This window comes from Sapajus apella, unplaced genomic scaffold, assembly GCF_009761245.1.
Source record: "Sapajus apella isolate SASKATOON/1434 unplaced genomic scaffold, GSC_monkey_1.0 scaffold10, whole genome shotgun sequence".
Lineage (NCBI taxonomy): Eukaryota > Metazoa > Chordata > Mammalia > Primates > Cebidae > Sapajus > Sapajus apella.
In genome coordinates, this window is record NW_022436950.1 from 42,396,683 (window position 1) to 42,413,585 (window position 16,903).

Genomic DNA, 16,903 nt, shown 5'->3' on the forward strand with positions numbered 1-16,903 from the left:
GTTGCCCAGGCTTGTCTCAAACTCCTGGCCTTGGCTTCCCAAAGTGCTGAGATTATAGATGAGAGCCATGATGCCTGGTCAGATAATTTCAGATAGAAACAAAAAGAACTGCCATGTGGTTGGATCAATGCGGACAAGTTTCAGAAGATTATAAAGTGCTTGAGAATAAGGATATCTTAATTTTAAAAAAATTTTCAAAAACAGTTCTTATATTGCCCAAGGTAGAAGCAAAAAAAATATGTATTTTAGACTGAAAGCTTCCATGAAAAAGTACTGACAATTCCAAACAAAATATTGGCAAATTATGTGCAACAATATATCTTCAAAAAGATAATACATAATAACTAAGTGAGAATGCAAGGGTAACTTAGTATTAGAAAGTTAATCAAGGTATTTTACCGTTTTAACAGAAAAAGGAGAAAAAGATCAGATAAACATGTCAATCAATGCAAGTAGTTAGTAAAGCTCAATACTCATTTGTGATAAATTATTAGCAAACTAGGAGTAGAATGGAGCATCATTTGTCTGATAAAGAACATTTGCAAAATATCTACGGCAAGCATTATACTAAATGGTAAAATATTGAAAGCTTTTCTTCCTTATAGTGGGAACAAGACAAATATGCCTGCTGTCTCTCTTTCTCTTCAATATTGGGCTGGGAGTCCTAGCTGGTGCAATAGGGGAAGACAAGAAATAAAAGTGTGGTGGACAGAATGGCCCCCCAACAATGTCCATCCTCTAGAACCTGTGAATATGTTAGCTTACACGGCAGAAGAGACTTTGAAGATGTAATTAAGTTACAGATATTAAGACAGGTAGTAGGTTAATTGAATGTGCGTATAGGAGAAATAAATCTTTTCTTCTACCTCTTATCATACACAAAATTAAAGGTGGATTGATAAGGGTATAAGATATACAAAAGGCAAGCATTATACTAAATTTATATACCAACTGTATTTTATATACCAGCAACAAAAACAATTTTAATTAAAAATTTTAAAATGCCATTTATAAAAATATTATTTGTACTAGCATCTAAAATATGTAAAATGAATGTCCTTTCCATAAAAACTATAAAACATTATTGAGAAAAATTAAAGATGTTCTAAATAAATGACTTTGCCCTTTCCATATACGGGGTTAATATTCTAAGAATCAATTACTTTTCTATATCCGAGCAACATCAAATAGAAAATGAAATTTTAAAAAGATATCACTTACAAAATATTACAATTTTCAATAGCGTACAAAGTATTAAATGCCCTTACCTTAAAACTATAATACATTATGGAGAAAAGGTAACTCTGTTTCAAAAAGTAGAAAAACATAATTATTTCTGTAAATTGAAAGATTGTGAAAATAGCAACTCTTCCCAAACTCATTTATAGATTCATCAAAATCCCAGCAGGGTTTTGTGTGTGTGTAAATTGAAAAGCTGATTTTAAATTTTACACAGACATGCAAAGGGTAAAGAATATAAAAGGCAATCTTGAAAAACAACCTAGGGACTTAGACTTCCAGATACAAAAAGTCTGTTATAAAGCTATAGTAATATCCCAGCACTTAGGGAGACTGAGGCAGGAGTATCACTTGAGGCCAGCCTGGGCAACACAGTGAGACCCTGTCTCTAGAAAAAAATAAAAAATTAGCCAGGCATGGTGGCACATCCATAGTCCTACGTACTCTGGACCTGAGGTGAGAGGATCACTTTGAGCTCAGGAGTTAGAGGTTACAGCGAGCTATGATAGCTCTGCTGTACTCCAGCCTAGTGACATAGCAAGACCCTGTCTCAGCAACAACAAAAGAGCTGTGGTAATGAAAACAGTATGGTATTAGAGCAAAGATAGATGAACTAACCAAAAGAACAGAATAGGGAGTTGAAAAATAGATCCACACATGTGTGATATGATTAATGATAAAGATACACAGCAGTTTAGCAAAGAAAATTATCTTTTCACCAAATGGTGCTAGGTTAATAAAACATGTATATAGAGGAAAATGAATCTTCTTTTACTATACACAAAACTGAATTCAAGATGGATTGCAGATCTATATGTGAAAGGTACAACAGTAACATTTTTAGGAGAAAGCATAAGAGAATAACTTCATGACTCAGAGAAAAAGATATTTTAATAAGATGCAAAAGTAATGAACCAAAAGGAAAACCTGGATACATTGGACTTCATTAATATTAAAAACTTTGTTCATTAAAAGGCACCATTAAGAGAGTACAAAGGCAAGCTTCAGAGTGCAATACATGCATATGAAAAAGGTCTTGTATCCAGAATATATAAAGAACTCTTACAGAACATGTAAAGAAACCTTAAACGCTGATAAGAAAAAAATAGATAACCCAATTAAAAAATTGGCAGAAAACTTGAACAGGGACTTCACAAGAGGATATCCAAGTATTTGTAAACATGTGAAAAAGTACTCAACTTTAATAGCCATCAAGAAAATACAAATTAGAACTACAATGTGTGTGTTAGTGTTCTATTGCTGCCATAATAAATTGCTATAAATTGAGCAGATTAAAAGAACACAAATTCATTATCTTACAGTGTTATACGTTAGAAATCCAACACAGGTTTCAGCTCAGGGAGAGCAAAGGGCTTTAGAGAATGAGAAATAGAACAGAAAAGTTTTGCTCTGTGAGGGAGCTTTGAGCAGCTACAGGCCAGTGTAAGAGTATGGAGTGAGTGAGAGCCTGTTGGTCCAAAGAACTGCCTCTTTTCCTCAGTTTACCTTGGGCTAATGCTACCTAGGACCATATCTCTCACGTATTCTGTGGCCTCTAAACATTCACTACCATAGCATCTATACAGAAGCTAGTCTGTGAATGGTTCTTTAGCCTAAGAGTTACTAGGATTATAATTTTAAGAGCCCTGAGAATATTATTATGTCCTTATATTCAACAGAAAAGTATCATAAATCAGACAGGAATTTCCCAGTGGTTAGTAAGTTGGAACTGGAAATAGTGAACGAGATCACTTACTTGCTTCCAGAATTACTGTGAGCATAAGTTGATTCTCACTTACTGGCTAATATCAAGACAGCCTCACTAGCTGAGTGGTATGTACAGGGAATTTCTTTATTTTGTGCTTATGCAGGCACTTCATTGTCTTTTGTTTAACTATGTAGACTTTAATATTGAGGACATGTTTCTTTTCAATGGTGACATCTGTAAATGTATGGTATGGTTCTGCCTTTGAACCTAAAACAGTTGGTGATTTTTTTTTCTTGGAAGTGGAGTTATCAACTCTTGCTTTTGTATGCATAAGCTCAGTTGTTTGAGTTTTCTTAGTATCATAGCAAAACAAACCCTTTCTCTCAATTCTTTGTTGACCATAAATTTAGGTAAGCTTATGTTATTTCATGTATTATGGAACTATTTGTGCTTCACATGGACCAACATCAGATATCCTATATTATCAACCTAAGAATTTCATTAAGTGTTTATATTACATATAAGTTTAGACATTGAGCATAAATGTAATTATATTTCAGATCTTTTTTAAGGTTTGAGCCTTGTATCTTCAATATGTCCTATAACGGGCCAGGTTGTGACCTGATATCTATTCTCCTCCTTTATCTTTTCCTTTTAACTGTACCTTGCCAGAATATAAGAATATGTGTACTTACCTGTAGAGATTTAATGTGAGAAGTCCTTTGATAAACTAGTTCTTGAATAAAAGGCTAACATGTTACCCATTAGCAATGTGCAACATAGCCAACTATATAAATAGGTAATAATGGGTGAGATTTTGATTTGATTAGTATTATGGCTGGTTATTCATCTTTTCCAGCATAAATAACCATGTCAATATTTAAAGGATATCAGTGGGCTGGGCACGGTGGCTCAAGCCTGCAATCCCAGCACTTTGGGAGGCCGAGGAGGGTGGATCACCTGAGGTCAGGAGTTCATGACCAGCCTGGTCAACATGGTAAAACTCTGTCTCTGCTAAAAATACAAAATTGCCTGGGCATGGTGGCGGGTCCCTGTAGTCCCAGCTACTTGAGTGGCTTAGGCAGAATCACCTGAACCTGGGAGGCAGGGGTTGCAGTGAGCAGAGATAGCACCATTGCACTCCAGCCTGGGGAACAAGAGTGAAAGTCGTCTTCAAAAAAAAAAAAAAGGATATCAGTGTAGGTAGAAATGAATTATAATTAGAGAATAGGATAGAAAGAAAGAATGGGTATAAATAACTAACTGCCCTATTTCAGGTTGTTTTCTGATTATGAAAATTATTTGTGCTTAATTGCAAAGATTGTGGAAATGTCATAGAAATATAAAAAGAAAACAAATCCCCTGTGATCCCACCATCTAGATATAACTACTGTTTACATTTTGGTTTATTTTCTTCCAGTCTTTTTTCTCATACACGCAAATGTGTATGGGTGTGGGTGTGGGTGTGTGTCAGAGTAAGTTTTAACTATTTCAAGTTCTTAAAAAACAACAGCAAAACAGGAAATAATTTTTAAAAGACAGAATTATTTTAGATTATTAGGAGTGGGGCAGTCAGGCATCAATTTAATTTAAACTACAGAACAAGGAATATTTTTATTTAGAACTTGGCTAAAAGAGATAAATTGGGGCCATCTGGTTTTAATCCCCTTTTTTACCATCTGAGTCGAGCAGCTCACCTTCTCCCTAATCTTCACTTCGCATATTATTTGGCAGAGCTATATACACCCTGGCATGATTACCAAAACAAATTAATGCTTCTTAGGTCTGCTTGTAATTAATAACTCCCGACAGAACATGAGTCTTCTGGAGACTTGGAATCTTGCCTAATTTTCTCTAAGATAAGTAATTAGATGGATGAGGACTGATAACACTCTTTCCTCTGGGCCTCTGCCAAACGGCCTACATCTGTAATGTAGGTAAGATGATTAAAATCTAAAAATGGCTAGAGGTTTTCTTATGTGTCACAACACTGAAGGTATTTACTGCACTTCATCCCCCAAGCCCAACACTTCCCCAAATAAGAAAAGATTTTAAAGTGGATCAAGAAAGGCTATTCCTAAAGTCATTCAGATGGTTTGGTTAACATCTGTTGTCTATTTTATTCTTCATTCAACTCACAAATTTTCTATGCAGTCAAATTAAGTGTGAAGGATGGGTTTCTCACTAGCTATGAACACCGTCAAGTTGACGGTAACACTGTTCCCTGGAACCTGGTCTATACACTAGTGGGTCCATGTTCACTAAATTCCTTTATGAGAGTATACTGAGGTACTCCCATCACAAGGCTTCTGCATGGCAATTTATCTTCCTATTATGAAGCTCAAAGTCAGAGCTCTGTACTGCCTGGATGGTAACTCCAAAGTTTCATCGGGAATAATGTTTTAATCTAGTTTTATTTCCTTAAAGCAGGATTTCTCAACGTTGGTACTATTAACATCTTGAATAAGATAATTCTTTGTTTTGGGGGGCTATCTTGGCATTATAGGAGGCTTAGTAACATGCTGGCCTCTACCTACTAGGTGCTACTAACAATCAGCACTCCTCCACTCAAGTTTTTATTCCAGACACTGCCAAATTATCTCCTAGGGGTCACAATGCCCTGGTTGAGAATCTCTGCCCTGGAGAATAGTATTAGCATCTCGGTGGTGACAATAAGGTAAAGTAGACCCTTTGTATGTAAGTGAGATGCAGCTGGGATTCTGAGCTAGTACTGTTCATTTATCTCTTTAACAGAGTTACTATTAAGTGATTCAGAAGGCACATACAGAGAGCAGTTGATTAAATATATATTCTGATTTGGCCAGACACAGTGGCTCACACCTGTAATCCCAACACTTTGGGAGGCCAAGGCAGGAGTATTGCTTGAGTCCAGGAGTTCAAAACCAGCCTAGACAATGTAAGAAGACCCTGCATCTACAAAAACTAAAAATTAAAAAATTAGCTAGATGTGTGTTGTACACCTGAAGCACCTCTAGTCCTAGCTACTCAAGAGGCTGAGGCAGGAGGATTGCTTGAGCCCAGGGGTTTGAGAGTGCAGTGAGTTGTAATTGTACCACTGCGCTCCAGCCTGTCTGGGTCTTAAAGACAAGACCCTGTCTCTAAAATAAATAAATCAGTAAATGAATATATATTCTGATTTAACTAAGCTGGTACCTCCTAGTGACTGTATTTGGTAGAGAATTATAGTTTTGGAAGATTGGGTTCTATTGTGTGTGAGTCATCAGCACCTTAAAGATGATAAGAAAGGTTAGCCAGGTGCGGTGGCTCATGCCCATAATCCCAGCATTTTGGGAGGCCGAGGTAGATGGATCCCTTGAGCCAGGGTGTTTGAGACCAGCCTGGGAAACAGGGCAAAACCCTTCTCTAAAAAATACAAAAATTAGCTGGACATGGTGGTGTGCACCTGTAGTCCCAGCTACCTGGGAGGCTGAGGTGGGAGGACTGCTTGAGCCCAGGATGTCAAGGCTGAAGTGAGCCATAACTGTGCCATTGCACTGCAGCCTGGGCAACAGAGTGAAACTCTGTCAAAAAAAGAAAAAAAGAAGAGAAAAGAAAGAAAGATGGAGGGAGGGAGATAGGGAGAGAGGGAGACATTTGAATAATTTCACATGTAGAGCTGTCCCAGGGTACTAGGGTACTATGCTTTCACAGCATGCAAGCACAGCTGAGAATAACCAAGGGTAATTTATACTCTGTAAGTAAAACTTACAAAAAAATAACCTGATGGCTTACCAACAGAAGGTAACTGTAATATAATTTAATTAGCCCAATAACTAATTGCCTGAGGGAGAAAGTTTAATTGCAATAAAAAATATTGTGAATTTTAGGCTGGGCATGGTGGCTCACACCTGAAATCCTATCACTTCGGGAGGCCGAGGCACGTGGATCACTTGAGGTCAGGAGTTCAAGACCACCCTGGCCAATGATGAGACCCCGTCTCTACTAAAAATACAAGAATTAGCTGAACGTGGGGGTGGGCACCTGTAATCCTGGCTACTCAGGAGGCCGAGGCAGGAGAATTGCTTGAACTCAGGAAGCATAGGCTACAGTGAGCTGAGATCGTGCCAGTTCACTCCAGCCTGAGTGACAGAATGAGACTCCATCTCAAAAACAAATAAGCAAACAAACAAGGAAGAATTTAGAATAAGGAAGACATAGAATGTTTTGTTACTGATGGTTGTCATTTAGATATGTGTCCCCACCCAAATCTCACGTTCAGTTGTAATGGTCAATATTGGAGATGGAGCCTGGTGGGAGGTAATTGGATTATGAGAGCAGTTTCTCATGAATGGTTGAGCACTAGCCCCCTTGGTGGTGTCATCGTGATAGTGAGGGTGTTCTTATGAGATCTGGTCATTTAAAGGTGTGTAGCCTCTCTATTCCTTCTGCTCCAGCCGTGTGAAGTCCTGGCTCCCCCTTTTCCTTCTGCCATGATTGTAAGTTCCTGAGGCCTTCCCAGAAGCTGAGCAGATGCCAGCATCATGCTTCTCGTATATCCTGTGGAACTTTGAGCCAATTAAACCCCTTTTCTTTATAAATTACCCAGTCTTAGGTATTTCTTGATAGCAGTATGAGAATGGACTAATACAGTGGACAAAAGAGAGAGAAATCACTGGATTAGTGTAGAAGGAAGAGTAATATATGTTAAAATTGAAAAAGTACCCCAGGAATCTTTTTTCTTTCTTTAATTAAAATCACTGCTAAGGTCAAATTCTTAAGGTAGAGCTGAACATGGTGACTCATGCCTGTAATCCTGGCTTCTCAGGAGGCTGAGACTGTAGGGTTGCTTCAGCCCAGGAGTTCAATTTCAGCCTGGGAAACATATCAAGACCCTGTTTCTAAAATTAAAAAAAAAAAAAAAAACTTATGGTAGAGATTCCAAAAACCATCTAGTTATCCTAAGGAACATATAAAGCATGAAAATATGAGGCATCTTTGATGTGAAAATGTAAAAGCTGAGTAAATAATGAGAATGTGTTTCCTCAACAGCGTATACCCTAAATATTAGTGTCTGACTGTGTGGATGTTATTGGAGGGTAAACAAGGATTTCTTGCTACATGTTCATATTCACAAGCCTCCAGTTACCCTTCATTGTGGTGTTCTGGGAACTTGGAAATGTTATGGAAAAATCCTTTGCACAAAAATTATTAGAAGATGGCAAATTTAGCTGGGCAGTATGGCTCACGCCTGTAATCCCAGCACTTGGGAGACTGAGGCAGGCAGATCACCTGAGGCCAGGAGTTCGAAACCAGCCTGACCAACATAAACCCTATCTCTACTAAAAATACAAAAAATTAGCTGGGCATGGTGGCACATGCCTATAATCTAGATACTCGGGAGGCTGAGGCAGCAGAATTGCTTGAACCCGGGAGGCTGAGGTTACGGTGAGCCAAGATCACACCATTGCGCTCCAGACTGGGCAACAAGAGCAAACTCCATCTCAAAAAAAAAAAAAAAAAGAAGAAGGCAAATATTTAAAGAAGTTAAGTTTTCCATAATTTGCTAGAATTTCACAAATTTATTCATATAGTTAAAAATAAGGGTTAAGATGTAAGTTCTTAAAGGAATATCAAAAACTATTTCAATAAAAAAATTGTAATGTATGGTGGGTTTTGTCTTTGTTTTTCTCTTAGAATCAGATACTTTTAGTTCCAGAAGACATTTGTTATAGGCATTCAAAAAATTCACTGACACTCTTAAATTCCCCCTCCCTTTTCACCCGTAGGGTACCATTTTGTAAAAGGCTGCAAATCTTTCTCTAAGTTCCTATAAAGCATATCGAGTATCTCTTATTAGAAAAACATTGTGGCACTAGACCTTCAAGATGAGAAATTCTTTCTTCATTAATTTATAGTGGTTATCAGTGAAATGGACAAACCATTTAATTACCCAAGTGAGCATTTTAAGCCCAATGTGGGTATTTTCCAAGAATAGTTAGAGCCGTCGTATTTTGTGTCCACTTACATTTATAGAGGATTGCCTTCTGTTAGTCATCTTAAAATAGTAATTCTGGGCTGGGCGCAGTGGCTCACACCTATAGTCCCAGTACTTTGGGAGGCCGAGGCAGGTGGATCACCTGAGGTCAGAAGTTCAAGACCAACCTGGCCAACATTGTGAAACGCCGTCTCTGCTAAAAAATAAAAAATTAGCCAGGCATGGTGGTTCATGCTTGTAATCCCAGCTATTTGGGAGGCTAAGGCAGGAGCATTGCTTGAACCCAGGAGGCGGAGGTTGCAGCAAGCCGAGATCGTGCCATTGCACTTCAGCCTGGATGACAAGAGCAAAACTCTGTCTCAAAATAAAAACAAACAAAAAAGGTAGCTATTACCTTATTTACCGAATGGTGCTAAACGTTTAAAGAAAAATTAATAGTCTTCAAAAGAAGTTATTCATAGATAGCTATAAATGGTTTTTTAAGGCTTTTTAATAATTTCTTTCTCACAAGTTGAAGTTAATTTCTATTCATGGGAAAGCCCAGGGTTTGCCTGTTTGTTGTGGTATAAACATGGCTCAACTCATATTTTACTTACCTATTAAGGATGAGTACAGCAAAGATTTACAAAGTCTTAAGAAACAAGATTTATTTTTTAAAACGTGCTTGCTACTAGAAAAAGAATTGAAAGACATGTATACTGTTCCAGCTGGGCATGAAAGAACAGTTGCAAATAACTGTGGAGCTCTTTTTAATGAAAGAGAGACAGTTTCTTGCTCTCTGAGGTTCTGTAACAACAGGCTCTTAGAAGGATGCTTTGATGAGCCTCAAAAGTATAAATTCAGGGATGGGAATGAATAATACTGGAAATGATGAACTAAAACCCAGTAAAGTATATCTGCATGCACCATACCTCAAGCTACCCTAAAATTTGATTTTAATTACTAGAAAGATTTTGCTAATTACAAACCAAAGCCTTAATATTCTGCTTCTTGGAATTCAGCACTGGGAAATTATCATGAATATTCATAAAGATTCAGCCACACAAATGTTTGTAGCTGTCAGTACCAGTAATAATAACACCAAGAAGGGGACAACCTAAAAGGTCAACAATAGGGAAGACAGTTAAATTACCAACACACTATTGCATTGATTTATTGGAATTCTATGTGGCCATAAAATGACATTGCAAAAGAGTATTTAGCAGATGGGAAAAATATTCATTACATATTAAACAAAAAAAATAATGCATGCATCATGATATATGTATATTTCTAGGTGACTAGTAGGGTAAATAGTGAAATGTCAGCTGGTTATCTCAGTTATGGGTTATAGGTCATGTTATTTCCTTTTTTTTTTTCCTGTTTTATTTTAAAGAAAGTTTACAATTCTTTTTTTTTTTTTTTTCAAATTTATACATCAAAACTATTGAGTATACTCTCTGGGTCAGATACTGGTCTAGAGTTAGGTACCTTGTTAAATAATGCATACCTTTTTGAGTACATATTATTTAAAAGTTATATAAAAAGTCAACAGAAAAGAAAACATTTGTCAACACTTAAAAGTTCATTTTAAAGAAAAGTAAGCTTATCAGAGTGACCAGTGGTGTTTAGAAGAGTAAGTTTTCAAGACTGTCTTTAGACAGAGGAGGAGCAGCACGGACCTGAGCTTTCAGACTCTCTTGTTTTCTTCCTGGTACTGAAGGAGCTTTTAGGCTATGAATGAGTAACAGGGGTGAAAATAAAATGACACTGTAGCTGGGATTGTATCTCAGAGTTCAGGCAGAGGACTTTAAGTCTCTACTGTTAATGGTTGGTCCTGTTAATAATAAAATGCCTTCAGAGCAGTTGAGACTGTGGCAACTTGACCTCATTATTGCAGGGAAGAAAGCATAACAACACAACTTCTTTACTGCAGTTGAGGAAGGGAAGTAAAATGAAGACAGAATTATCAGCTCAGGTAGAAAGGATTAAAAGGAGAGCTCCTGCCTGTTCAGCAGATAAGACTGCCATGAAAGCATCATACGACAAGCTTGTATAGCCCAACTGCTTCCTTCTTTCCAAAATGAAAAAGGAAAAAAAAAAAAATGAAGAAATCCAGCTTCTGGTTGAAACTGTACAGCTCTAGAAACCACTAAAACCTTTGACAATTCTTATGGCATTTTAATAAAATTCACCATTAATATTTAATTTTAATAATTTGAGTTATTCTTTCCAAATTCAGCACCCTCTTGAGCACAGACTTGGAAATTTTTCTTCCAAAGCTGTTATGATGAATAAATGCTGAAATTAAGCTGTACTTAATTTTTTTTTTTTTTTGCTTAGGCATAAAACATCCCTTTTATAGCTCTTTTATGGCATTGCTAGGAATTTGTGTGTAAAATCTATTTACAAATCGATGGCTTGCTTTATTATTTTAGGACCAAGTGAGATTTCAGTTTGTGCTTTGGTATGTTGTTAAAAGGGCAATCATCAAGATCATATCACTTGGTATACTTAAAAACTGACCATCATAGGCTGGGTGAGGTGGCTCACACCTGTAATCCCAGCATTTTGGGAGGCCGAGGCAGGCGGATCACCTGAGGTCAGGAGTTTGAGCCTGGCCAACATGGTGAAACCCCCGTCTCTACTAAAAATACAAAAATTAGCCAGGTGTGGTGGTGTGCACCTGTAATCCCAGCTTGGGAAACTGAGGCAGGGAGAATTGCTTGAACCCAGGAAGCAGAGGTTGCAGTGAACCGAGATCATGCCATTACACTACAGTGTATACAACAGAATGAGACTCCATCTGAAAGAAAAAAAAAATTGACCATCATAAGTAAATGCTACGTCCCTGTCTGAGGGAAACATGCATTAGTTAGACTTTAAAATGGGAATATGCAGTTAGAAACTGCAGGAGCTGGTGTATAATCCAGTTCTTACTCTGTTTATGAGCCATTTAGGAAATTTCAGAATAATTTGGCATAATAAGACAAATTCTGAAAAACATCTTTCTACAATGAAAATATATAGAGAAGTACTCCACAATTTTTATACAGTTATGTTCACTGCCATTTTTATTGCTTAATAAATAAAATTCTAAGGAATATGGTAAGTAATCAAAAAAAATATGCTACAAATTGAATTTGTTCTTTTAAGATGTGGACTCTTCATTTTAATTGTTTGATCACTGATCCCTTGATCAGAAATAATAATCATACTTCTATTATAATTACCTTAATTTTTGGCACTAGATTTTATAAATAGATCATTCTTAACTAACGTTAGGCAGTTTACTTTGTGAATTTGGTAATCAAGAGTGAAATTAGTGCTTTCAGATATGTTCCTACCTAATCCATACATTAAATTAAAGAACCCATGATACAGTACGTGTCCAAAAAGGAAAAAAAGGCAGGGTTCAGTTTTGACAACCACACTGTTGTACAGCAAATAAAGGTAATTTAGTCTCTCCTATGTCAAGCTAATAGCATCACTACCTATTTTTTTAAATGGAATGCTGAATTTTTTTCACCTGCCTTTCATTAACATGTTTGATGCTCCACATTTTTAATAATTAAAAACAAAACTTTGTCCATATTCAATTTTTCATAATTTTTAGGGTGTAAAAATATATTTTTTAATTATACTTTACGATCTGGGGTACATGTGCAGAACATGCAGGTTTGTTACATAGGTATACACATGTCATGGTGGTTGGCTGCATCTATCACCCCATCTTCTACAGCTATCCCTCCCCTGGTCCCCTACCCACAGATAGGCCCCAGTGTGTGATGTTCCCCTCCCTGTGTCCACGTGTTCTCATTGTTCAGTTCCCACTTATGAGTGAGAACATGTGGTGTTTGGTTTTCTGTTCTTGTGTTAGTTTGCTGAGAATGATGGTTTCCAGCTTCATTCATGACCCTGCAAAGGACATAAGCTCATCATTTTTTATGGCTGCATAGTATTCCATGGTGTATATGTGCCACATTTTCTTTATCCAATCTATCATTGATGGGCATTTGGGTTGGGCTACAAAGAGAATTAAATGCCTAGGACAAAAGTATTTTTAACATAACTTTTAAAATAAAGCCTTGTCAGGGTGGCTCATGCTTGTCATCTTAGCACTTTGGGAGGCTGAGGTGGGAGGATCACTTTAGACCAGGAGTTTGAGACCATCCTGGACAACATAGTGAAACCCCCATCCCTACAAAAAAATAAAAATTAAAAAAGCCTTGTAAAAACTAGAGCAAAGTCATTATAATAGATAATGGGGAATAACAAAAAAGGAACTTTACAGTATAATAGATATCTATTATATTAAATTACTCTTCTGATACAGAATTACACTAGATTTTAGGTTTTCTTTCATTAATAGGGATTAAGGTAGTAGGATAAGTCAAGATGCTACAAAAACTTAATTTTAGTCAATAGTTTCCCCTCCCTTCTTTATCCATTTATTGAAGCTATCAGCAAACAGTGAAATTGGTTAGGGTGAGAATCGTGAGGACACTTGTGATACACATGACAAAATTAAATATGCCATTCTCTGACACCTGCTGTTCAACAAGCTAATTAACAGCTAGAAACAAAACACAAACAACAGATGGGAAAGAAGCCATAGACACACCCATGTTGGTGTAAAAGCCTCTGAATCCCGGGAGGGAAATGGCTGCATTTGCATCCTGGTGGCCCAAATTCATAAACTGCTGTGAGTTTTATGTGATGGATGCTGTTTACTGAAAATGCCTCATTCTTGCCCTCAGCTGAACATGGTTCACTTTCAGAATTGCTAGATGCCTAAAAAGGTTTAGTCAGTTCTCTGCTGAGGCTGTAAAACTAAAAAATAAATAAATAAAAATAAACAGAGGTTAGGACCTGATTTTAAACCTTCTTAAAATTCATGTTATTCCTGGGCTTTCTGGGTTTGTGACAGTGATTTATATTTGACACTGGGGGAGAGAGGGTAGGAAGCAGGATCCCTGTCTTCCCCAAGAGACAGGTGGTTCTTTAAATATGGAGCCCTGGAGGCTGGAAAGTAATTTGGGGTTTAGTTTTGTTTTTTGGTAGTGGAGGGGGCAGATGTGGAATGGGAAGATATAATGGGAAGGAATAGGAATTGTCTTTTATGAACGATGTTCTGTCTCTTCTCCCAAGAATGTTGGCCACTTGTGAAGGAAATGGTAGATATTTCCTATTCAATAATAGTCAAAGGACAAGATAACAGGAGTGGGACTGGCATATGATCTAACACCTCACGGAAAGTGAATCTAGAAGGCTAGATTTGCCAAAGGCAAGCCTGCAAGCTGGCTACCAGCAACCCCTTCAAATAAAAAGAGGCGTAATTATTAGGAGGAGAGTGTGTGGCTAAGGTGGACCCCACAATGGAAAGACACAAAGTAGGAACAATTTTTTTTTTATTTAAATCAGGCTTTGGAATATCATAGTTTTATTACATTAAAAGAAAATAAAGTCATATTGTGATTTTTGTATAGGTTTTATCTTCTTAAAATCTAAACCATATTTTTCTTATGTTTTCCTCATTAATGTACCAATAAAAAAGCCGTGGCACAATAGATACCTTACCTAAATGAAAACCTGATTTAATGAAATGAAATTGAATGAACTTTGGAGAAAATTCTTTGGATTATCATGTTTAGCTTAGATTAGATTCATATACTCTTGCTTTCCATTGTAAATAATCTGTTCTTTATTGTGTATTTCATTTTCTTCTGTGATGAGATTGATTTTTGAAGAGAGGGAAGATGGAGGAGAGAGGGATCTGCCTTGGGCTGCAGGTGATCTGAGACCTAAGACCTATAGGTATCCTGCAGGGGTAAGGTTCCTTGTAGTTCTGCTAAAAATTCTGAGGAGGAAGGAGGCCAGAAAAAGAGACAGGAAGATACATTGTAAATTCCCACCGAAGTGTACTGAATGAACTCAACACTCTAAAGGCAGACCTCTTCTCTTAGAATGGGGAAAGAAGACAGGTAATTGTTGGCATTACATAATTCCTGTTGGTTCCAAGGAGAAAAATGAACAAGTGCTGGCCATACAGTCTTGAGGTAGCTTGAAGACCTGTGGTTGATGCTTGAGGCAAGGCCTGTAGGATATGCCCAGAGAGAGAGACGGATCCCCAGGAAGAGGGAGCCTGTGTTACTGGCTACTGTGGGAACAAACCAAGGGAACTGGGAGAGGGTAGCCCATTTGAAAATCCTGTCCATTACCATGAGCTTCGGGATAAAGTACGCCCTTGAAGAGGTGAGAGGAGCCCATGACTTCTCAGTCTCGGACCCTAAAAAGAGTTCATTGGAAATGCGGTGGGATTGATTTTCGACTCTTGGGACATCATAGCTCTGTCTCCCCTGTCTCTTGTCCAACAAGTGTCTTTGGAAGGAGTGAAAGGCACCTTGTTAAATTCTATCAATGTTTTTATGAAAAGAGTTAATTGTGGGACAGTACTGAGGGAGGAGACTTTTCATAGGCTTTTCCAAAGGATAGTAAGATGTTTGAGGGCTTTTGTTAGCATTAGAGCTGATGAGTGATGTAAAAGTATACTTTTCAAAAAATTAAAAATGTGACTGTCATAATAAGAGAAGAGTAACATGTTAAAGATTTTTTGAAAAATCTCAGTAAGATGCTAATGCTTTTCCAAGGAGCACCCGAGGAACAGAGCATGTAGACACTTTAATACAGTAATAGTAGAATGAGATTACTAGGTTAGGTACAAAACTGGTTCATATCCTACAGGACAATAACCTATGACCCTGGAGCTTTTTATTTTTTATTTTTATTTTATTTTTTTTCTTACCAGACAGTAAAACTTTTATCTCTGCTGAAAACAGGCCAGACACAGTGTCTCATGTCTGTAATTCCAGCACCTTGAGAGGCCAAGGAGGGCAGGTCACTTGAAGCCAGGAGTTTGAGTCCAGCCTAGCCAACATGGTGAAACCTCGGCTGTACTCAAAATATAAATATCAACTGGGCATGGTGGTACACACCTATAGTCCTAGCTACTCAGGAGGCTGAGGCAGGATAATCACTGGAGCCTGGGAGGCAGAGGTTGCAGTGAGCTGAGATGGTGCCACTGCACTCCAGTCTGGGAGACAGAGTGAGAGTCTGTCTTGAAAGAAAGAAAGAAAAGGAGAGAGAGAGAGAGGGAGAGAGAGGGAGAGAGAGAGAGAGAGAAAAGAAAGAAAAAAGTCTTACCTCCACTGGAAACAAATCTACAAGTTAACATGTAATTTTCACAGAAAAATTGCCCTTAATTAACATTATACTAAAAAAATTAATTGTTGGGTGGGCCTGTTTTTTGGTTTTTAAGATGGAGTCTTGCTCTATCACCCAGGCTAGAGTCAGTGGTGCAATCTCACCTTACTGCAACCTCCGCCTCCCGGGTTCAAGTGATTTTCGTGCCTCAGCCTCCCCTGTAGCTGGGACTACAGGCACATGCCACCACACCTAGCTAATTTTTGTATTTTTAGTGGAGATGGGGTTTCACTATATTGGCCAGGCTGGTCTCGAACTTTTGATCCCATGATCCACCTGTCTCGGACTCCCAAAGTGCTGTGATTACAGGCGGAGCCACCGCACCCGGCCTGGGTGGGCCTGTTAAACAATGCTTTTGAAAGGACGTGAAATTATTGTCTTTGCCTATTTTAACAAGTTTAGGATTATTTTTTCTTACCAATGGGGAATCTATCAATAACCTCTTGATATTTACCCTTCTTACTCTCTTGCATCCTATACTTATGCTACCCATGAGTGATATAGTGATGTGATAATAATGGCTGATTAACACAGACCTTTCATTTTTATCCTCCTGTCCCCTGCCTCTTCGCACACACACACACGCACACACACACACATACACACACACACACACACCGCCACACACATGTAATGTGGGGATCCAAAAAGAAAAAAAGCGTGTAAGAAAATCAGGTACCTGTTCTACTGATAGAATCCAATATATCCAACTTACTGCTGGATATATTGTATACTCTGCAAAATTCAGAAGTAGGTAT

General features: G+C 37.7%; 1 protein-coding gene across 7 annotated transcripts in view; it reads left to right on the forward strand.

Annotated features, from left to right (window-relative positions):
• ANKRD44 (ankyrin repeat domain 44) overlaps positions 1 to 16,903 on the forward strand; it is a 335,610-nt gene that overhangs the window by 268,692 nt on the left and 50,015 nt on the right. The window lies entirely within an intron of this gene.